Source organism: Geotrypetes seraphini, chromosome 18 (genome assembly GCF_902459505.1).
Source record: "Geotrypetes seraphini chromosome 18, aGeoSer1.1, whole genome shotgun sequence".
In the NCBI taxonomy this organism is placed as follows: Eukaryota; Metazoa; Chordata; class Amphibia; order Gymnophiona; family Dermophiidae; genus Geotrypetes; species Geotrypetes seraphini.
In genome coordinates, this window is record NC_047101.1 from 31,108,393 (window position 1) to 31,131,110 (window position 22,718).

Genomic DNA, 22,718 nt, shown 5'->3' on the forward strand with positions numbered 1-22,718 from the left:
TCCGTCAAAAATTACAAAGATTAGGGGACACTCGATGAAGTTACAGGGAAATACTTTTAAAACCAATAAGAGGAAATATTTTTCCACTCGGAGAATAGTTAAGCTGTGGAACGCATTGCCAGAGGATGGGGTAAGAGCAGATAGCATAGCTGATTTTAAGAAAGGTTTGGACAAGTTCCTGGAGGAAAAGTCCATAGTCTGCTATTAAGACATGGGGGAAGCCACTGCTTGCCCTGGATTGGTAGCATGGAATGTTGCTTCGCTTTAGGTTTTGGCCAGGTACTAGTGACCTTGATTGGCCACAATGAGAACGGGCTACTGGGCTTGATGGACCATTGGTCTGACCCAGTAAGGCTATTCTTATGTTATGATCTTTATCAGCCATGTTTACTCCTCACTGTCCAGCTTTCCCCTTCATTGTCTGTCTATACTCAGACCTACCGTTGCACCAAAGTCACAATTGTCGCTAAACCAGTTTTGACTGCTTTAACAATAATTGCATTTGCCAACTTGATGCACAAAATGGCTCACCGTGTGTTTTTCCCCTCGATTGCCCATTTTCCAATCCAACCATGCAAATTAGCTATTTAATATTACAACCCCATGCAAATTACCTGAGCGACTGATGCACTATGTGTATGTATTTTTTTGTGACCTGCTTGGGTAAGGCAGGATACAAATAAATAAAACTATAAACTTTGCTTGACAAAGCACAAAAAAACCCCAACTGGTCAAGACCAGTCACTTATCTGTATTACCGGCACTTTTTTTAGTGGATACAGATGCTGTGCATATGTTACATATGCACAATATCTGACAATTGTTTTCTAAGTGTGTCTGCTTTTCATGTTTTACAGATAGTTACAGGTGTGCTAGGGTGAAGCTTTTTAAATTTTTACCACTTTCAATACAAGGGAGATGGGTGACTAGAGGAATTGAAGGGCTCTTTGGTTTTTTTTAAAATACTGGTCCTTATTACATGTTTATATGTTATTTTTAGCTTAATTTTTCTTTATTATATATGAATTTGTGGGACCCATTTAGAATTTTAGATACGAGTACAAAATTACATACATAATAATTACATATATACAAACTATAAATAACATACAAACATGTAAAGAGAATTTTTAGAATTTTAGGGCACCTTTTACAAAGTCACGTTAGTGATGCTGCCACGGTAAATGCACCAAAGCTAATTCGATGCCACGGCAGTATCGTTACCACATTTTTTAACAATTAGTATGGTCTTTCTACACGACACCCACAATAGAACCCACAATTTTTGTTGTTAGTAGTCTACTGGTTCAGAGAGTTTCCCTCACTTTTGTTGTTAAGCTTTCGACATGACTCTCCATTTTTAGGGTGCACAAACAGGCACACTATTTAGTCTGCCTAAAGTCAGCGCACCTAGTTATGTCTGTGCCTAACAATAGACTTAATCCGCACCAATAATTGACTATTAGATTTTCCCAATTGATGTAAATTGCGCTTAATTGGATGTTAGGCGCCTAAATTAGAAGGCACTTACCACTTTGAGGTAGGCGCCTAGTCCAAGACGCCTTTCACAAAGTAAGCGTGGTTAGGCACCAACAGGCGCATACGTTTAGGTCATGAAACTCCTGGCATAAATAGGGTGTGCCTAAAGTTAGGACACCTAAGGCTACTTAAATGGCGCTAAGCGTGATTCTATAACGTGTGCCTAACTTTTCTAGAATCATGTTTAGTGCCGCACTAATTTTTAGTAGGTGAAATAATTATTTTGAATGCATAATTCAACAGGAAGGAGGAGTTTTGTGGCAAAGGGTTTATCTGTTTTCTGATGTTTCCAGTGGAAGGCTTTTCTGCTGCTGAGATGACTTTGCATCTGAGATTTCTCCGATCTGTTCGTTATCCCTTTTTTAATTATTCCTAGCATTCTGTTTGCCCTTTTTGCTGCCTCCGCACATTGCGCGGATGGCTTCATCGACTTGTCGACCAGTACTCCCAAGTCTCTTTTCTGGGGGGTCGCTCCAAGTACCGCCCCGGAAATCCTGTATTCGTGTATAAGATTTTTGTTACCGACATGCATCACCTTACACCTATCCACATTGAATCTCATTTGCCATGTTGCGGCCCATTTCTTGAGCGTGTTTATGTCACGTTGCAGATCTTCGCAATCCTCCTGTGTCTTCACTACTCTGAATAACTTAGTATCGTCTGCAAATTTAATCACCTCGCTCGTTGTGCCAATTTCCAGATCATTTATAAATATGTTGAAGAGCACAGGCCCAAGTACCGAACCCTGCGGCACTCCACTGGGAAGGTGAGGGGAAGCAAGGGAGATGGACAGAAGGAAATGTCCAGACCGCAGGGCCTCTGGAGCTGTGGGGACCAGGGCAACTGCCCTGTTTGCCCTCCCCTAATGTCGGCCCTGTCTCTTAAGATTACGCTCTCATTGCTAGTGATTATTAAATCTTATCTACCCAGTTTCTATGTCTGAAGATGCGAGAGAGCAGTAGGAGATCAGTCTCTCCTCACTTATCTCTCCCCCTGTGAACTCCGTTCATCAGGTAAGTCCCTCTTATTTGTACCCTTCTCCTCCTTGGCCAACTCCCTTCTTTCTTGCCATGCCTTATGCTTGGAATAGAGTCAATACGTCATGCTCTGTCTCTAGTGATATTCAAATCCAAGCTAAAAGCCCATTTTGCTGAAGCTGCTTTCAACTCTTAATTCACTAACCATCAGTTACCTTCTGCTAGAAACACCCCAACCCTGAGATGTCCTGTCTGTCTGTCCAAATTAGATTGCAAGCTCTTCTGAGAAGGGACCGTCTATTGAATATTAAATGTACAGTGCTGGGTATGTCTTTCAGTGCTATAGAAATGATAAATAGTAGTAGTAGTAGGGTCAGACTCTTCAGGCATACAGCAGGATCACATAACACAAGAGGGAGGGAGGACCAAGCTCTGGCAAAAAAGGCAAGAAAGATCTGAATATATGTACACATCTTAATAAGCAATGATCTCAAGCAAGAGATAATCCCTGGAGCAGGTAGGAATGTTCAGAATAACCAGAAGAAACACACTAACACATGATAGTAGAGAGGCGGAAGTTCACGCTATTACATACTCCGTTTGGAAGCTGAGCTACCAACAGTCTGCCAAAAGAACCTCATACTTCCATCTGTGCCAAGTTTTCCAGCCCTTGAAATGGAAGATTAATTAAATGCATCTCAGACTGGACGTCTTTGTTCCATTCTTTTAGCCATAATACTGAAGCAGAAGTTACTCTTCTAGTAATGGCTGCTAAATCATAATCTGGGTCTCTAGCTCCCTAAAGTAAAGGAACTGTGGGTGTTCTGTAGCTATTTGCAAATTATTGAGCCACTTCACTATCTCTTCAAAAGCACAAACTGCTGCAATTGATGTATTGATGACTGCTCCTGCAATTTCAGAATTTTCTTGAGGGCTGTATCAATTTTCCTTTATGCTAGCCTTCACATTTGCCATATCGTCAATGGGAATAGTCGCTCTTTTGTTAACGCTGACAATTTTTGCATCAACCTTTAGCTAAAGCTCTTTTAACTAGAGCTTTTAACTCTTCATGCTTCAAGGATACAGTGATGAAACTACTTTACTTAGGAAAATGTCCAGTTTGGATTCTTTCATGCTTTCATTGCCAAATGTACTGAGAGATATATTAGTGTTGTTAATTGCAATTAACTATCATGGATTAACTCAATAATTTTAATGGCAAGTACTAGGTTAATCACAGTTAACACATGTGATTAACACACAGATGTCAATGGAGATTTTTTTAAAATTAGGGACCCTTATACTATGCTGCAGTAAGCACTAGCACACGCTTACCACAGCTTAAAATATGGTATCACAGAACACACTCAGGTGTTCTGCACTATGTTCCAAATCAGCGTACACTAACCACACACTAAATAATATTTTAAAATGTGTGTTGGCCAATCACTGGCCCGGACCTTATCTCCGACATCAGGGGAAGGCTTGTGGGCCCAATTCGGTCCTTCCCTTCATGGAGTTGCGGCAGCAGTGGGTGAATGGCGGACCAGGGAGGAGGAATCAGCATGGCAGGGAGGAAGGCAGGCTTCATGGAGTTGCGGCAGCAGTGGACGAGCGGTAGACCATGGAGGAGGAATCGGCATGGCAGGGAAGCAGGCAGGCAGGCTTTGGTGTGGGAGGGAGGAAGGACAAAGGCTAGAAGGCAATGAGGGGGGAGGGGGCACGAACTCAGGACATAGGAAGGAAGGAGGGAGGGAGGGAATAGAAAGAGACAATTGGGCCTGAAAAAGGAAGGAAAGAAAGAACTATATAGTGCAACCAGAAATCACCAGACAACAAAGGTAAGATTTCAATTTAGTGATCAAAATCTGTTTGCTGCAGGATATTTGTTTATTTTTCTAGGGGACTGGGTTCAGAGGCACAGTTTGGTTCAGAATATTTTTTCTTGGTTTTTCCTCCTCTAAATCTAGGGTGCGTCTTATGGTGCGAAAAATACGGTAATCAGAAGTAGTGATTCTTCACTCTTCTATTATCAGGGTTGTGAGGCAATTCCACCTTATCAAAACAGCATATGGTTTCCCCAAGCTTTACTCCACAAGCATGTCTTCAGACAAACAGGATTCCTCAGGTTCCATTTCATAATCAATTGTACACATTTCTTCTGGCATTTCTATATCAAAAGTATTGTTACCTTCAGAAGAGTGCTTACAAGTTTCAGTCCTGAGATTTTCTCCCTGTTTCCTGTGGGAAATGTTGGGTTCTGGCTTCTGTCCCCTGGTTTGCATCGGTCTGCCTCCTCCAAGGGTTCAGGCAGGCTAAAGCAGGGGTGTCCAAAAGGTCAATCGTGAAGGAAACGCGAGGAAAAATAAGAAGCTCAAACCAGAAAATTATTACTGTTAGGGGATTGGAACACAAGTGAAGGAGCGTACAGGAGCCTAAAATAGTGAAGTGTCTCCCAGGATCTTAGGCTATATTTATCTATAATTAGGTTATCCCAGGATAAGCAGGCAGCATATTCTCACAGATGGGTGATGTCATCCACGAAACATGATATAAACAGTGCAAAAGTGTACTGTAACTTTAACTTCTTCAGAAGTCTCAAGACCACCCATACTGTACATGTGTGAGTGCTTTCCTGCCCAACGTCAGCTCCTGGGACCATCAGTTCTTAATCCTCCACAGAGCTAAGAAGTTGTGCTTTTGGAGTATCTCAAACACGTGATTTTTCTTCATATTTTTTACCTTCCTGTACTTTTTTCACTTCATTTTCTTCATTCTTTCATTTTAGGGATTTGCTATAATTTCCTCAAATCTTTTTTCCCTTTTGATTTTAGGACTTTGGGCTCCTCTCAGCCTCTTAGCAGGCCAGCTGCATCGATCGACTTGCGGGCTCTACTTCACTCAACCATTGCTATGATTGAGTCCTTTGACCTTACTGTGGCTATTTTTCCATCGATGACCAAGTGTTCTCTATGCAACAGAGCCATCTCTATCATTGATCTGCACAGTTTGTGCCTTCAGTGTCTGGGCTTGAACAACAAGTTGACACTTGTGTTTCCACAGTACACATTATTCCATTTTCCCATCTTCATCTCAAGCCACAGATCCACTCTCCTACCAACTCAGAGTCATCTCACTTCTTCGTCAATCTCTGTAGTGGTGGATTATCCATCCAACCTCTCCAGGGGCCTTCTTTTTTGTGTGCCCCCACATCGGAAGACCTTAACGACAGCTGCATCCATGTCTGAATGGGGAGCTCACACTCAAGGGACTTGGACTTTTCAAGAACAATCACTTCATGCTGGAACTGCAAGTGATCCGCCGAGCGCTGAACACATTTCAGGATTGTTTCCTCAATCAAGTAGTTCTGGTATGCAATCAAGTCGCTATGTACTATGTCAGCAAGCAAGGAGGCATGGGTTTTCGCTTCCTTTGCCAGGAAGCAACTCAAATCTGGAATTGGGCCATTACGCTAAACATCTTTCTCAAAGCAGTATATCTGGCAGGCATGCAGAATGTACTGGCAGACAAGATAAGCAGATACCTTCAACCTCACGAGTGGTCTTTGAACATGAACACAGTTCAATGAATCTTCTGAACATGGGGAACCCTTCAGATAGATCTGTTTGCATCTCCCAAAAATTACAAGCTTCCACAGTTTTGTTCCAGACTACATTCGCCACATCGTCATGCAAAATGTACGATTATCACTGCAAGAAGTCCAAGTCTAACCTGCCTTTATACATGTCCAAAGACTACCCATAACACGCCTCCACCATGCCCATCTCAAGCTCTGGATTCATAAAGGCTGGGACACCTCACTAGAAGTCCAGAAAGGTGGTTTCAATTATCGGTACTTGGATGTCCTGGTGATTAGGATGTCAAAGTACCAATTTAGGATGCTTTTTGAACGTTTATATTTTTTATGAGCCCCATAGAGGGAAATTCTAGAAACAGCACCTATATTTAGATGACAGTAGGCGCCTTACCAGTGCCTGTTAAGTAACAAACGCCATTTAAAATGGCACTGTTAAAGCACCTACCAGCGCCTAAATAACACATGCTGGAATCACACCTATGTAGGCACTTAAGGTCAATGAATGCCACTATGGGCTTGGCTAACACCAGAAATGGCGTTAGGTTGTCTAAAGTGCCTAACCAGAGATTCATGGCATAGATAGGTGCAGAAATGTAGGCCTGGAAAACCCTGGTCTACATTTCCAGCACCAATCTTTCGCAGAGGCGTGAGTTTCTATAGGGCGCCACTGTGTGATTGACAAGCGATTGGCAGCCACTTTTTAAGCGTCGGAGCTAATATTGTCACGGCTTCATAAAAGGGGCCAAAAGGAGGGAGGGGTGGAATAAAACAAAAATGGGAATAAGATAATACCATTTTATTGGACGAATACATTTTTCAATTAGCTTTCAGAGGCCTGTCCTGACCTGAGGAGGGGGGATTTGATCTCTGAATTAGTCAAAAATGTATTACAATTAGTTCATTAAAGGATCACCTTATTTCCATTTTCTATTTATAAATATTTATCAACATAGCTACAATACTTCTAGAACGTAGAACAAAATCTTTTCAAGAGAAAGGAAAATGGTAAAACGAGAGGGCATAATTTGAGGCTGAGGGGTGGGAGACTCAAGAGCAATGTAAGGAAATTCTTTTTTACAGAGAGGATGGTGGATGCCAGGAATGTGCTCCCGAGAGAGGTGGTGGAGAGGAAAACAGTGACGGAGTTCAAAAAAGCGTGGGATGAACATAGAGGATCTAGAATCAGAAAATAATAGTAAATATTGAAGCACTAAGGCCAGTACTGGGCAGACTTGCATAGTCTGTGTGTGTATATGGCTGTTTGGTTGAGGATGGGCTGGGGAGGGCTTCAATGGCTGGGAGGGTGTAGCTGGGCTGGATTGAGCTTTGATGGAGACTTCAGTAGTTGGAACCTAAGCACCTAAGTACCGGGCAGAGTTTTGGATTCTTGCCCACCCACCCCCTCCACTGGAAATGGAGAAACGCTTATGCATCCCCCCAAGAGGGTCCCTCCTGTCAGAAACCGCCTGCAAACGCTCTTACAGCCACTTCATCCCCCAACTCTGGAACCAACTCCCCCCGCAAATCAGATTACAGAACTCATTGATGACCTTCCGGAAAGCGGTAAAGACACTCCTCTTCAACTAAAATTCAATCGCAGTCTATGCCTCACCCCCGTTAGACCCCTCCTCCCCTCTATCCTCTTTTATTCATTCTAAACCTCTACTTAAATTGCTGTACAGTCCATTCTTAACCTGTACTTAAATTGCCGTATAGTCCTTGTACTTAAACTACTGTATAGTCTTTGTATTGTCCAAATGTATTCCACTGTGAATGTTTGCTTGTAGGCCGTTCTGAGCTAAAAATCTAAATCTATATATATAAAATCGGAGGTATGTATGTGTGTATGTGTGTGTGTATGTGCCGCGATCACGCAAAAACGGCGTGACTGATTTGAATGAAACTTGGTATGCTGATCCCTCACTACCTGGGATGATATGTTCTGGGGGTCTCGCGGCCCACCTGCACACGTGGGCGGAGCTACAAACAGAAAATCAGATTTCACCCATTCATGTCAATGGAAAAAATGTAAAAAGCTGCCATTCTCACAGTAATTCAAAAACGGCTTGACCGATTTGAACGAAACTTGGTATGCAGATCCCTCACTACCTGGGGTGATATGTTCTGGGGGTCTCGCGGCCCACCTGCACACGTGGGCGGAGCTACAAACAGAAATTCACATTTCACCCATTCATGTCAATGGAAAAAATGTAAAAAGCTGCCATTCTCAAAGTAATTCCAACTATAAAACACTTTCTATGACACTATAACCACTAGGGACATCGTTTCTATTCTACCACGGACACCATACATATAGAGTTTGTATGTTCTAACTGTGTTTGTAACTGTTTCCTTCATGCACCCCAGTTCATAATGTTATTACATTACATGAGTACTCACATATCCTGAACTAGGAACACAGGTTCCATTCTGAACAGGGAACAAACTGCATGGAGTTTCTTTTCAACCTGAGTTTCCACATATTGAGTTGTTTAAATCAATACTGAAACTTTTGGATGCCACTTATTCCAACAGATCTTCCTTTTCAGTTTAAGAGATTGCAAATTCCAGTGAGACTTGCATTCTCTATCACAATCAACAAATCACAGGGACAGACTATTACATACTGTGGAGTGGATTTAAGATCCCCCTGTTTTTCCCATGGACAACTCTATGTTGCTTGATCAAGGGTGGGTTCACCCAAGAATTTATATGTTCTTGCTCCTGGAGGTGAAACTAAAATTTTTGTTTATAATCAAGTTTTGTGTTAGTTGTATTGTATTCATTTTGTCAAATATTTCACATTATAATTAGATTATTGTACTTTTTATAAAGCTGTAAAAAAATAATTTCATTCACCATTATAAAGTATCTTTATTTCAATCCATTTACTGTGTTATTGCTATAATTAAATACCCGTGCAACGCCGGGGCATCAGCTAGTACATAAATAAATAGTTAAGAAGAAAAAAAATTTAATCAGGTTAGGCAGACTGGATGGATCATTCGGGTCTTTATCTGCCATCATCTACTATGTTACTATGTTAGTATCCTAAAGCAAAAAAAATAAATAGAATTTTCTTTTCTATCTTTGTCTTCTCTGGTTTCTGCTTTCCTTATCTTCTTGTCACTCTCTTCCTTCCATTCACTGTCTGCCCTCTCTCTGCCCCTTCCATATGACATCTTCTCTCCTATGCCCCTTCCAGAAACTGTATGCCTCACCCTTCCATCTCTTCCTTCACCCCCATTGGTCTGAAATCCATCTTCTTCTCTTCCCTCCCCAATTGTCTGGCATCTGTCTCCTCCCCTTCCCTTTCTTCTCCTACACCCCCATGGTCTGGCATTTCACTCTCTATTTTCCTTTTCTTGTCTTCCTTCTCCATTTATTTTCTGCATCTGTCTAGATTAAATTCTTACTACCCAGTCCTCAATTTCCCTTTTCACTGTGTCTACCTTCAGCTTGCCACCTCTTTCCCTCACCCCCTCTAGTATTTCATGAACTTTATCCTCTGGACCCTTTTGAGTAGTACTGCAGTACTCCAGGTGAAGGTGCACCAAAGATAACCTTTTTGCAATCTGTTCATGATCCCCTTCTTTATCATTCCTAGCATTCTGTTCACCCTTTTAGCCACTGCCGCACATTGCGTGGACGGCTTCATCGACTTGTCGATCAGAACTCCCAAGTCTTGTTCCTGGGAGGTGTCTCCAAGTACCGCCCTGGACATCTTGTATTCGTGCATGAGATTTTTGTTACCTACATGCATCACTTTACACTTATCCAGTCCTATTGTTTCTCCCAAAGATCCATTATTGGAAAAAAAACTTGTAAATTTATTGAACAGTTTCTGTAACTTCTAAAGGTAGATATCCATTCCTATGTGAAAGATACCACTTTTTTATATTTTTAAAGGATGTCCAATGAACACAGTCTTTCCATAGCGTCCCTCTAGACCGGCACGGGTGGGTATTATCCACTCCTACCAGCAGATGGAGACTGAGAACCACTGAGATTTAACTTAACCTATAAGTGGGGTGTGCAGTCTCTGGAAGCCAGTCTGTTCTCAGTCTTAACAAATGGTAGATGTGGTAAGCCTGTGCAGTCTCCTTGATGTTTTGGTTCCTTCCTGGGAGTGAGAATTCCCTACTGATTTTTGTTTTATGGGAAAGTTAAGAACTCTCTCTCTCCTTTGATTTACTGGCTGCTGGACAGGGAGTGAAGCCTGTGGAGTTTTTCAATTTCCGGAGGTGTCACACCCTATTGGCCGTATCCTTCCTCCTTTCCCCCTCCACCATCTTAGATCGAGAGGGCACTCTCTAAAATTGAAAGGGGATAGATTCCGTACGAACATAATAAAGTTCTTTTTCACCCAGAGAGTGGTAGAAAACTGGAACGCTCTTCCGGAGTCTGTCATAGGGGAGAACACCCTCCAGGGATTAAAGACAAAGTTAGACAAGTTCCTGCTGAACCAGAACGTATGCAAGTAGGGGTAGTCTCAGTTAGGGCGCTGGTCTTTGACCAGAGGGCCGCTGCGTGAGCGGGCTGCTGGGCACGATGGACCACTGGTCTGACCCAACAGCGGCAATTCTTATGTTCTTATCCATTTTGGGGGGGTTTAGACTTAGTTTCAAAAACAAACAAAAGCCTTGGCTGGTCTGCTCTGCTTGTTAACAGACGGCCAGTCTGGGAAGCTTGTAGGATCTGCCTGCTATATAGCCAAACAAGCAATTAAAAAAATAAAATAATAATAAAAATACATTGACTAGATGGTGCAAGAGTCATTCTTTCAATCTACTCCTCGCAGCTGCCAGTCTCTTCCTTCAGTACTGGCGCTGTCTTCTGGTTTTCTCTCCGCAGGGCATCCCTTTCTATGCCAGAAGGAAGATGAGCTTGCAGTGCCAGAAGCACTGCGTGGTTTGCCAGTGTCAAGCTCTGGATGCAGCTGGGATCTGCACTTTTGTGCTGGCTGCCACTCTACATCCCTTCCGTCAGCAGCCTCAGGGTCTGAAAAAGTGCCTTTGCCGAGTTCCTCATGTGGGGACTTAGTGGGTGAGCAAACTTTGCTGGGGGCTTCCATTTCAATGGGAACCACTGCCATTTTAAAATCCTCATTGGAGCCTGATTTGTCATTGTGTTCAGATCCTGTTCTTTCTCTGCCTTTTCAGAGTGGTCAGCGTTTGTCTTCGGAGCTGGATTTGGAGGGCCTCCGAGCATGTGCAGGTGTGACATGATGACATCACATGCATGCATGTGAAATTACTCTGTTGCAGATGCACAGATGCCCTGAGCTCTGCGGATGCACAGACATGGCCCAAAGCTTTTCAAATCCCAGACAAAGCACTCTTGCATCCTCTCTGGCAAGTGACAAATGCCACCACTGTGGCATTGTCATAGAAGGCTTGGACCGCTGGACCTTCCAGAGAAGGTTACACCAGAGCCAAGCGAATGGTCTACAGGTTCAAGTGATAGATTGACCATTGCCTTTGAGAAGGTGTCCCACACGTCTTAATGGGATGACGGTTGCCATGGTATTTGCCGTCGGAACCACCCAAGACACAATCCACAGCTGCATGCCCCTGGAGAGTTACTGCGGAAGGAGTCACCAATCATGCTGGCCCGGGCTTCCGGAGTCCAACCAATAACTGCTAGCAATGCTGTCATCTGCAGATCCCATCATGAGAGTAGCATGTGCTGCAAAGGATGTAGAAGTGCCCATGGAGGCTGCTATGAACCCCAGGACTTAGAGTCTCACACAGATGGAGCTGCATTGCCCAGAAGGCAAGAATCTAAGAGCACAGCTTCTGTCTGCATATCTCTGGAAGATAAACTTGGCCAGCTGCTTTGTTAATTAAGACCCCTAGATATTCCAGGGACTGCGTTGGGGTCAAAGTGCTTTTCCTGTAAAGCACACTGCAACCCAGGCCTTCCAGGATGTGGACCACCTGAGCCACCGTGCGCCGATCCTTGACCACTGAGGGGGCTCGAAGCAGCCAAACATCCAAGAATGGGTGCACCTGCAGCTTCATCTTCCTCCAGTGAACTGGCACGACCACTATCACCTTGGAGAAGGTAGAAGGCGCCGTAGGCAGAGCTGAAAACTGGTAAAAATTCCCGAAACATGAAACTGAAGGAAATGCTGGTGATCCTGATAAATGAGAATATGTAAGTAAGGCTCTGTGAGAGCCAAAGAGGCAAGGAACTCTGCCGGGGCCACTGCCGCTATGACAGACCGCACTGTCACCATGCAAAAGCGCAGAACTTTAAGCACTGCATTTTACATGCGTAACATCCAGGAATAGACTCCAATCGTCTGAGTCCTCCTTTGGCACGATAAAAAGCCTGAACAGCCCGAGACTTCAGGAAGTACTTGTTTCATGGCCTTCATTTGGCCCTCATTGATTCCCCCAACAGCCCTCTCCTTTGATTTGCCCCACTCCTCCCCTCAGTTTCCGCATGTTGAAGTGGTCCTCAATTATTGCCACTGCCACATCTAACTCTGAGCTGTACCGTGGCGCAAGCAATGGGCAATATACTCAGCTGCATATTGGAGACTCTGGAGTGCCTCACTGCGGCTGTTATTATATGAATCTTATAGTCCTACAACTTCCCAATTTGGTTAAAGGTGGAATGTAACAGAACATATTTTCATAATAAACCAGCAATTGAAAAAAGGTTAAGCTTATCACTCATCTGTTTGCTCCTACCATGCAACCTCCCTAATCAGTCACTGCAATCCTCACTTCATCTTCTTGCTGCTTTCAAACTTCTAGTCCAATCATTGTTGTTGAGTCTTCTTGACTATTGTAATATAGTCTACTAGCTGATGCCCCGGCGTTGCACGGGTATTTAATTATAGCAATAACACAGTAAATGGATTGAAATAAAGATACTTTATAGTGGTGAATGAAATTATTTTTTTACAGCTTTATAAAAAGTACAATAATCAAATTATAATGTGAAATATTTGACAAAATGAATACAATACAACTAACACAAAACTTGATTATAAACAAAAATTTTAGTTTCACCTCCAGGAGCAAGAACATATAAATTCTTGGGTGAACCCACCCTTGATCAAGCAACATAGAGTTGTCCATGGGAAAAACAGGGGGATCTTAAATCCACTCCACAGTATGTAATAGTCTGTCCCTGTGATTTGTTGATTGTGATAGAGAATGCAATTCTCATTGGAATTTGCAATCTCTTAAACTGAAAAGGAAGATCTGTTGGAATAAGTGGCATCCAAAAGTTTCAGTATTAATTTAAACAACTCAATATGTGGAAACTCAGGTTGAAAAGAAACTCCATGCAGTTTGTTCCCGGTTCAGAATGGAACCTGTGTTCCTAGTTCAGGATATGTGAGTACTCATGTAATGTAATAACATTATGAACTGGGGTGCATGAAGGAAACAGTTACAAACACAGTTAGAACATACAAACTCTATATGTATGGTGTCCGTGGTAGAATAGAAACAATGTCCCTAGTGGTTATAGTGTCATAGAAAGTGTTTTATAGTTGGAATTACTGTGAGAATGGCAGCTGTTTACATTTTTTCCATTGACATGAATGGGTGAAATCCGATTTTATGTTTGTAGCTCCGCCCACGTGTGCAGGTGGGCCGCGAGACCCCCAGAACCTATCACCCCAGGTAGTGAGGGATCTGCATACCAAGTTTTGTTCAAATTGGTCAAGCCGGTTTTGAATTACTGTGAGAATGGCAGCTTTTTACATTTTTTCCATTGACATGAATGGGTGAAATCCGATTTTATGTTTGTAGCTCCGCCCACGTGTGCAGGTGGGCCGCGAGACCCCCAGAACATATCACCCCAGGTAGTGAGGGATCTGCATACCAAGTTTCGTTCAAATCGGTCAAGCCGTTTTTGAATTACTGTGAGAATGGCAGCTTTTTACATTTTTTCCATTGATATGAATGGGTGAAATGTGAATTTCTGTTTGTAGCTCCGCCCACGTGTGCAGGTGGGCCGCGAGACCCCCAGAACATATCACCCCAGGTAGTGAGGGATCTGCATACCAAGTTTCGTTCAAATCGGTCAAGCCGTTTTTGAATTACTGTGAGAATGGCAGCTTTTTCCATTTTTTCCATTGACATGAATGGGTGAAATCTGATTTTCTGTTTGTAGCTCCGCACACGTGTGCAGGTGGCCCGCGAGACCCCCAGAACATATCACCCCAGGTAGTGAGGGATCTGCATCCCAAGTTTCGTTCAAATCGGTCAAGCCGTTTTTGAATTATTGTGAGAATGGCAGCTTTTTACATTTTTTCCATTGACATGAATGGGTGAAATGTGAATTTCTGTTTGTAGCTCCGCCCACGTGTGCAGGTGGGCCACGAGACCCCCAGAACATATCACCCCAGGTAGTGAGGGATCTGCATACCAAGTTTCGTTCAAATTTTCAAGCCGTTTTTGCGTGATTGCGGCACATACACACACACATACACACCTCCGATTTTATATATATAGATAGAAGATAACATCCACCAAGAAAGAAATGGCTATTTTTTATGGTTGTTTGAAATCTACTACTTAGGGCTCCTTTTACAAAGGTGCACTAGGGCCTTAACGCGCGCTAAATTGCCACGCGCGCTAGCCGCTACCGCCTCCTTTTGAGCAGGCGGTAGATTTTCGGCTAGCGCGCACTAATCCAGTGCATTCACTAAAAACGCTAGCGCACCTTCGTAAAAGGAGCCCTTAGTAGTTTCATCGCATGCCGCCTAGTTCTGGTATTTTTGGAAATAGTAAGCAAGCGATTCACATCTACTCTTTTCACTCCACTCATTATTTTATAGCCCTCTCTCATATCTCCCCTGAGCCATCTCTTCTCCAGACAGAAGAGCCCTAGCCACTTTGGCCTTTCCTCATAGGAAAGTCGCCCTAGCCCTTTTATCATTTTCATTACCCTTCTCTGTACCTCTTCTAATTCCGCTATATCTTTTTTGAGATGTGACGACCAGAATTGCAAACAGTATTTGAGGTGCAGCTGCAACATAAAACGATACAAAGGCATTATAACATTTTCATCTTTGTTTTTCATTCCTTTCCTGATAATTCCTAACATTCTATTTGCTTTCTTAGTCACTGCCGCTGCACACTGAACTGAGGGTTTCAATGACACTTAGATCCTTTTCCTGGGTGGTATCACCTAACGTGGAACCCTGCATCATGCAGCTATAGGTCAAGGTCCTTTTTCCCACATGCATTATTTTGCACTTTCTCACATTAAACATCATCTGCCATTGTGATGCCCAGTTTGCCAAGGTCTTCTTGCGATTTTAACAATTTTGTGTCATCAGCAAATTTAATTATCTCACCGGTATTCCTAGACCATTGATAATATGTTAAAAATCAGCAGTCCCAGGACAGACCCCTGGGGAACGCCACTATTTACTCTTTTCCATTGAGAATATTAGCCATTTGACCCCACTCTGTTTTCTATTTTTCAACCAGTTCTTAATCCATAAAGAAATTACTTACCTGTAACATAGTAATATAGTAGATGACGGCAGATAAAGACCTGACTGATCCATCCAGTCTGCCCAATCTGATTGATTCAATCTAAAAATTTGTTGTTGTTTTTTTTCTTTTGTAATAGGTGTTATCTGAGCAGACAGATATTCTCATATGAGGGCGACGTCATTCACAGAGCTCAGTATGGACAGTGTTAAAGTGTATTGTCACTTTAAAAAATATTCAAGTTTCAAGACTGCTGGTGCCTTCCTGCCCATCAGCTTGTGGAACCATCAGTTCAGTAAAAAAAAAAAAGCTAAGTCAATTAAGGGAGGTGGGAGGGTTGTGAGAATATCAGCCTGCTGTCCTCAGATAACACCTACTAAAGGTAAGTAACTGTGCTTTGTCCTAGGACCTAAGGCCACTCGTTGGGGGGGGGGAGTTGCCATATGTTTGGGGGAGTGCCAGCAGGAGGGATTGCGCATCCCTCCTGCCAGGGGATGTTTTGAGGGTACCGGCAGGAGGGAGTGGGCATCCCTCTGGCCACGGACAGTGTGGGGAGTTCAGACGTGGTGACGGGAGTGGGCATGACTTGCAGTGGACTCCTGATGGCTCCTCTTCTTTACGTGCAATGTCTAGAGCATCATTGGGCCATTAAAGCTTATTTACAGATGCTGAATCCCTTGATGGTTCAAGGCTGACCGATCCTAAGTCAGCACAGCGTTTGGGCTCCTCCTTCTTACAATCAGCCCCATTGCAATTTAGAAAGGACATCTTTTCTTGGCTACATATTTGCAGAGAAGAATTTTTCCCTTAGAGTTTGGTCACATTCTAATAACACCAATTATCAAAAACCCAAGAGAATCAATTACCTTGACCAGCAACTATAGACTGATTGCTACCATCCTCTTTCTGGTTAAGCTGATGGAGGGCCTTGTTTGTCATGAATTAAATAATTATTTGGAACAATTTTCAATACTACACCCTTCTCAACCGGGATTTCGCTCACTTCATAGTACAGAGACAACTGATCTCTTTAGTAGATTACTTATTTCAGCAGTTTAGTCTAGGTGGGAGTGCTCTGATCATGCAATTCGACCTAAGCAGTGCTTTAGTTTCGATCTGGTTGAGCATGACATCCTGCTAAGATGTTTAGATGCCATTGAAATTTCAGGTTGTGTTCATAATTGGTTCAGGGTTTTTTTGATGAGCCATACATATCAAGTTCGTCTCAAAGATCAACTCTCTTCAAAATGGAAAAATCTTAGTGGAGTCCATCAGGGATCTCCCCTTTCTCCCTCACTTTTCAACATTTATTTGACTTCCTTGGGTAACAATTTATCATCTCTTGATATTAAACTTTATAGTTATGCAAATGACATAACAATTATCATACCTATTTCTACTTTTTCACATGAACTTTACATCTCTGAGCATTTCCTCTTTGCAAATGGTAACCACCTTGTTCATGAAATTAGATTTTTTGCTTTTCCTGTGGTTAGGGGTTGCCGATTTAAAAGATTTTTCAGCCTAAGTTTAGCTTACCAAGCCACCCTTTGGGATAAGATCTTTGGTAAGTTGATCTCCAGTTCTCAATCTTACATTAACTTCAGGAAATTATTAAAAACCTATCTCTTTACGAAGAATTCTTAGTATCTCAACTTAAGATTTTTTTTCCCTTGAACTTTTTATATAGAATTGTCATTTCCTTGCGTATGCACAGTTCTCTTTCTTGTAAACCGCGCTGAGCTGTGAGGTTGTGGCGGTATATAAGATTACTGTTATGTTATGTTCTTAACATGGAGCACCTAATGCCATTGGGGAATTCAGTGCCTGGACAAAATGCCTTAAAGCTGAAGCGAATAGAGGTAAGCCATGAGGACGTCCTCCGACAGATAGATAGATTGAGAAGTGACAAATCACCAGGCCCGGACGGAATCCACCCAAGGGTACTAAAAGAACTGAGAAAAGAAATAGCGGAAACACTCCGGCAAATATGTAACCTATCCTTGAAAACTGGGGAGATCCCGGAGGACTGGAAAATAGCAAATGTCACGCCTATCTAAACTAAACTAAACCTAACCTTAGGTTTGTATACCGCGCCATCTCCACAAGCGTAGAGCTCTTTAAGAAGGGATCGAGAGGTGACCCGGGAAACTACAGGCCAGTGAGCTTGACTTCGGTTCCAGGTAAGATGATGGAAGCACTGATTAAGGACAGCATCTGCGAGCACATAAAAAAAATGGGCAGCTGAGGGCGAGCCAGCATGGCTTCTGCAAGGAAAGGTCATGCCTCACAAACTTACTACACTTTTTTGAGGGAATAAACAGCCAGATGGACAAAGGGGAACCCATAGACATCATTTACCTCGACTTTCAGAAAGCCTTCGACAAGGTACCCCACGAACGGCTGCTTAAGAAGCTGTGGAACCACGGGGTGGAGGGGGATGTTCACCGATGGATTAAACACTGCTTGGCGGGCAGAAAACAGAGGGTTGGAGTGAAGGGCAAATACTCAGACTGGCAATGGATCATGAGCGGAGTTCCGCAGGGGTCGGTGTTGGGACCGCTCCTGTTCAATACATTTATTAACGATCTGGAGACAGGGACGAAATGTGAGGTTATCAAATTTGCAGATGACACCAAACTCTGCAGCAGGGTTAGAACCACGGAAGATTGTGAAGACCTGCAAAGGGACCTAACAAAACTGGAAGAGTGGGCAAAAAAGTGGCAGATGCGTTTTAATGTGGACAAATGCAAGGTCATGCATGTTGGGAAAAAGAACCCGATGTTCAGTTATACAATGGGGGGGACCATTGCTAGGGGTAAGTAACCTTGAAAGAGACCTGGGTGTGCTGGTGGATACAACAATGAAAGTATCGGCGCAATGTGCGACAGCCTCAAAGAAAGCGAACAGAATGCTGGGTATCATCAAGAAGGGCATCACGACCAGGACGAAGGAAGTCATCATGTCACTATATCGTGCAATGGTATGCCCGCATCTGGAGTACTGTGTCTAGTATTGGTCGCCGTACCTCAAGAGGACATGGCAATACTTGAGGGGGTCCAGAGAAGAGCGACAAAAATGATGAGAGGTATGGAAAACCTTTCATATGCCGACAGGCTAGAAAAGCTGGGGCTGTTCTCCCTGGAAAAGCAGAGACTTAGAGGAGACATGATAGAAACTTTTAAGATCCTAAAGGCATAGATAAGGAAGACAGGGACAGATTCTTCAGGCTGTGGGGAACAAGTACTAGGGGCACTCGAAGAAACTGAGAGGGGACAGGTTTAGAACCAATGCCAGGAAGTTCTTCTTCACCCAGAGAGTGGTGGACACATGGAACACGCTCCCGGAGGTTGTGATTGGGCAGAACACAATGCAGGGATTCAAAGGTTTGGATAAATTCCTGAAGGATAGGGGGATTGAGGGGTACGGATAGAAGTAGTGATAAGTTATAGGGTGAGTCAGGGACCACTTGACAGGTCATGGACCTGATGGGCCGCCGCGGGTGCGGACTGCTGGGCGCGATGGACCTCTGGTCTGACCCAGCAGAGGCAACTTCTTATGTTCTTATGTAATTTGATTGGTTGGGTTAGCAGAACCTCTGAGCCAATCAACCAATTAAAATTAAAACAAAACGCCTTTAGGCACTGAATCCTTTAATGGCAGGACATGCTCATGTGCATACTGTGTCATTCGAGTTTGCTTCTTTCAAGCATCTGGATTCCTCATTCCTCCAGGGACTCAGTTTTGCTGTTGACCTCAAAGCAGTGCAGCAGCCCACCTAAGTATCTTTTTTTTTCCTTCAAATAAATGATTGTTATAAATACACAACAAGAGGAGCTCGGCAGTCTCTGCCTATCACTCTCACTGAGATGTTGTGATGGAGCTGCTGAGTCCCTCTTGCTGTTTTCTCTGGAGGTGAGAGGTGATATGTGGGGCCGCTGAGCCCCTCTTGCTGTTTTCTCTGAGAGTTTGCAGTCTTGTTAACTGGTTCTGTTTCAAGTTGAAGGCACTGTCATTGATGTTTCAGGTTGGTGTACCATCAAAGCAGCCCAAAGCCACAGACTTTGCAGTCTTGTTAACTGGTTTTGTTTACATTGTTAGGGATACTTTTATGATGCTTCAGCCTCAAAGTGACAATGACTTTGTCGGTCCGCAGAACTTTCCTGCCGGTCCATAGGGCCGACATGTGCATTGGGCTCAAAACAGTGTTCTTCAGCCACCAGTCCGATTGATGCAGTGTTATCTTGAGCCAGCTCCCCTCTTCCTTACTGCCGCAGTGCACAAAGCTGTGGGAAGCAGCTCCTATGCGTGGCCTGTGCCTGAAACTGAAACCTTCTCTGACATCGTAACATCAGAGGGAAGGCTACCAGATGAGGTGCGGAACCACGAGGAGCCGCTGCCCATGGCTTTGTGCACTGCGGCAGTAAAAATGAGAGGAGTAGGCCCGAAGATAACACTGGGGGTGGCATAAACGGCCAGGCGGGCACAGGCCAGAAGGTAAGGCACAGCATGGAGCATACACAGCATGTGTAGAATTAAAAAAAAACCCTGCTCTTTGAAGCCTCACTGCTTAAATAGTATCCTACGCTAGCTTTCCACTGCCATATTTTCTAACTGGCTGATTTTTTACATGGTGGAGAAAATCATATATCACAATCATTAATTTAATTTTTAATTGCATTGTTACATAATGTTCATCCAAAAAATGAAGCATTAACTGAGTTAGGCAAAATTGTCTGATTCACTGTGTCTGAGAGCTTTTATTAAAATTGCCTCAGTTTCCCTGTAAATGGTTATAGGGAAGGTATAAGTATAGCTGGTCATGTACTATTTGTCTTTAATTAGAGAAAGAGAAATCTAGTAAAAAAAAAACCAACATGGTAGGGGGAATGATTTTATTTTTGAATTTACTGATTGAATTGTGTCAGTTTTGATAATTTTCATCTGCTGTCTATATTTTGCACTGTTCAGGAAGAAATGCATTTGTTTCTTTTTCTCTGGGGTTGTACTGCATGCAGTCTTGCATCTTAGGGTTTGTTTGTATATATTAGTACTTTTAGTTTTTGGTCCCATATTTGCATAGGAAAGCGTGTTCGTGGGTCGCGGCAGTTCGGGTAGAGGAGTGATGGCATCGCGGTAGGGGAGATGAGGCATCTCTCCTGCCGCGATGCTTGCGGTAGAGGGGTAGGCAGGTTGCGTTTTCGGCACTTAGACGCGTTTTGACTTGGTCTAAGTCAAAAACATATAAGTGCCGACTAGGCAACCTGCCTAAGGTTTTGGTTATACCTGTTGTACGCCTAGGTGTAGGTCGGCCCCCTCCTGCCCACCGCCCGCCCTTTCCCTTCCTCTAAACACGCCTCTTTTCTCTCGGTGCGTCTAGAGGCAGGGGAAAGGCCTAAGTTGGTTTTAGATACGTCTAAAAACCAGCTTTGGTTATGGGTACTTGGACGATCAGGCTTTTTGATCATCTAAGTAGCCACTTAGGACACTTTTTAAACGTTTTTTTTTTTAAAATTATTATTACCCCCATACTGTTTCTAAATTTATTTTCCAAGCGAACAGACAGCAAGTTTGGCTGAAAAACTTCATAAACGAACCCAACCTGTCTTACAGTGCATTCCGCAAATCGATCAAAACCGCCCTATTCGAAAAAACTCACTGACTAAAATCGTCCCCGCCCGCACTAGGACTCCCCTCCTTTTAAACGCCTTTCTTTCTTTCTCCCAAGATGCCCCTCATGTATTCAGATATTCGCTATCCATAGTACTCCAATTCAAATGGAAGTTCCAAAGAAATACTCAGTTACTCATTACCCATTGAACCCCAATCTGTACCTTTCCCCTCTTCACTATTGTATTATATTTAGACTCATTGTACGATACTGTATTTAGACTTATGTACGGTGTTGTCTTTAGACTTATTGTATAGTATTACATTTAGACTCGTTATATTATATTGTACTGTGTTGTATACACTTATTGTATTGTATTGTACTGTATTGTATTGTTTTGTCTTGTATTGTAGGTTGACTTATTGTATTGTATTGTAACCTTGTTATTCGCTGAATGTCCAGCCTTCTTACAGTGTAAACCGCCTAGAAGTCGCCTGACTATGGCGGTATAGAAGAATAAAGTTATTATTATTATTATTATTAATTGATACTCCTTTATTTTGAACTCACTCCCCTCCTTTTGTGGACTGTTTAGAAGATAAAAAGTTCTTGGTTTATTTTATTTTCCCTTGTTTAATAAATATTTTCCATGTTTCTGTAACAAGAGTAATCTTGTGATATGTTTATTGAAAATGAATAAATAAATAATACAAATTGTTTATTAATGCCTTCAATTAGGTTTTTATACAAAGTACTTTTTTATCACCTGATGGAACTATGCCAAAATAAGAGACTCTAAAATGAAAAATTGTCTCAAACAATAATAATAGTAAAGGGATATCAGTATGGGTAATGCTTACTGGTAAAAGCAAGACTTAACATTGGGCAAGGTCACATGGATGACAAGCAACAGTCACAGGGTCTAAATAAGACCTGCCCCATACATTATTAAGTACGATTATTTTTTGAAATATATTGGTGCAAATTAGGCATAAGATCAAATCAGGTGATAACAGTTAAGTGTTTTAATTCTCAGTGTCAAATTTCATCGATTCGTTAATTTATCCATTTATAAAAAGTTTATCAAAAATTCATCTATAGTGCATCAAAAAGACTTTGTAGAAAACCATTAAAGTGCTATATGCTAAGAATATAAAAATCATGAGAAACTTAGGTACAAGCGGAATAAAAATCACTAATGTAATGTAATGTAAAATCCCATCTGAGTTTGTTTACCATATGGTTTCAGAAAATGGAAGACAGATTGAAACATCGGGGTTTTACTTCTATTGCTTTCAATGGAAGTAAAACCCAGATGTCTCAATATGTCTCTTTTTCTGGACAAAGCGATGGGACCAGACGAGATCCATCCCAGGATACTAAGGGAGCTCAGAGAGGTTCTGGCGAGTCCTATTAACGACTTGTTCAACAAATCTCTGGAGACGGGAGTGATTCCTGGGGATTGGAGGAGAGCGGATGTGGTCCCTATTCATAAAAGTGGTCACAGGGATGAAGCAGGAAGC

At 42.7% G+C, this 22,718-nt stretch overlaps 1 long non-coding RNA gene across 1 annotated transcript in view; it reads right to left on the reverse strand.

Annotated features, from left to right (window-relative positions):
• Positions 1-22,718, reverse strand: part of LOC117351621 — a 128,539-nt gene that overhangs the window by 103,351 nt on the left and 2,470 nt on the right. The window lies entirely within an intron of this gene.